The 1494-nt window shown below is 50.5% G+C and overlaps 1 protein-coding gene across 1 annotated transcript in view; it reads right to left on the reverse strand.

The window, feature by feature from the left end:
• Positions 1 to 196, reverse strand: part of T265_00880 (hypothetical protein) — a gene marked incomplete at both ends in the record, with an annotated part of 79571 nt that extends 79375 nt beyond the window's left edge. The window contains one exon of the mRNA XM_009164775.1: positions 1 to 196. This exon is cut by the window's left edge and continues 206 nt beyond it.
• Positions 197 to 1494: the final 1298 nt, after the last annotated feature.

Below are 1494 nucleotides of genomic sequence, written 5' to 3' on the forward strand. Positions count from 1 at the left end.
AACACACGATTAGGCTAGAGAGTAATTTCCGAAATTTCGCCGTCCAAAATTCGAATTGTACCGCCTTGGACAGACACGTGGACAACGGCGGCGGGAGCAGGCTGATTACTGGGACGGTCGCTGGCGTCAATCGTTTATAGCTGTGGGGTGTACACCTCGGAGGATAACCGACGTAACATACACATGCGGGGCGATAGCGCGCTCCGTTCGTTGTCTAGCCAAACATGTCGGTTGGTATAGTATGCGAAAACGTGCGTGCATGCGGTGTGGACGTATGAGCGATGTACTTAATCGTCGACCAATAAGGTGCATGCAACGGCGACAGGTGCGTAGGTGGTGGTACAACGGTCTTGTCTGAGCTTTAGGGTTTAGTCACTCGAGCCTGATAGGTGCGTACGGGAGAGTAGGTTGCAAGCAGCAGCCAGCGTTGGCACGGGTACACTCCGGTGGAATGCAGTGAGGACGACTGTGACCACAGCATTGACCTACGCGATGTTTGCTTGATGCTTGACCTGTTACAGATCGGTGTCCTCTGGAGTTTTCAGACAAGTAGGGACCGTTTTCCAGTAGGGAATTGCAACGATCAGACGTATCATCGTGGCTTATTTGCATGGTGTTCGTTGGGGACAGGTATTTCAATTTCACGTCAGACCCGGGGTTTAGATAGAATGGTATGTAGGTGTGTTGAAAAAAATGACAACTCTCATTTTACGCAATGAAAGTTCCTGAAAATCGATACAGAATTTTTGGAAGCACGAGAATATCTGTTGCTGCACTGATGCACTCGATTGTTTGAACTTCTGCAGCACGTGGGCAGATATGTTACAATGAGATCGACCTTGTGGACCACCTGGGTACTCATTCCGGTTTGCCCGTTTGTCCCAAACAGGTGGGCTGGGATGTAGCCATTCTGTCTTCTCACCACTGCCTGTCTTGTCTGACGTCTCCCCACGAGCGACGATGCTTCCACTAATATAGGTAATGCGGTATCGCCATGTTACCCATTACCAAATGAGTGGTGCCTTAATGGACTGCCCTGCGCTACACTGGGGAAGTGCAGTGCTTCGTTGAACTTGAAGCACCGGATTACAACGGTGCATCTGTCGTGAGCGCGTAACCAGTGCCGCTTCCCATTGTTTCCTACCTGCAGATTTAGGCGGACTGATGAAATGCAACAGACCTATGCGTGTTCACTTACTCGTCTTAATCCCTCGGGCGTCAAACGCTTACACGCAGCACTATGTTATACCGTGCGCGAACCACCTATAGTCGTTAGGTGGTGTACGGGCATACCTTGCATTAACCCCCGTTGACTTACTGTCCGATCCGAACGCCAGCTGTCCCTTAGTGAAGAGGAGCATCTTGAAACACCACAGTATGTGAGACATGATGGTGGGTGGTGTACACAGGCACTGTACAGAGCCAAAAAAGAAGGCTTAAGCTACTGACAAGGTTGCTGAAAACTGTTCGACAGCGCACGACCGGTTTCGCCCT

This window comes from Opisthorchis viverrini, assembly GCF_000715545.1.
Source record: "Opisthorchis viverrini unplaced genomic scaffold opera_v5_9, whole genome shotgun sequence".
Classification (NCBI taxonomy): Eukaryota; Metazoa; Platyhelminthes; class Trematoda; order Opisthorchiida; family Opisthorchiidae; genus Opisthorchis; species Opisthorchis viverrini.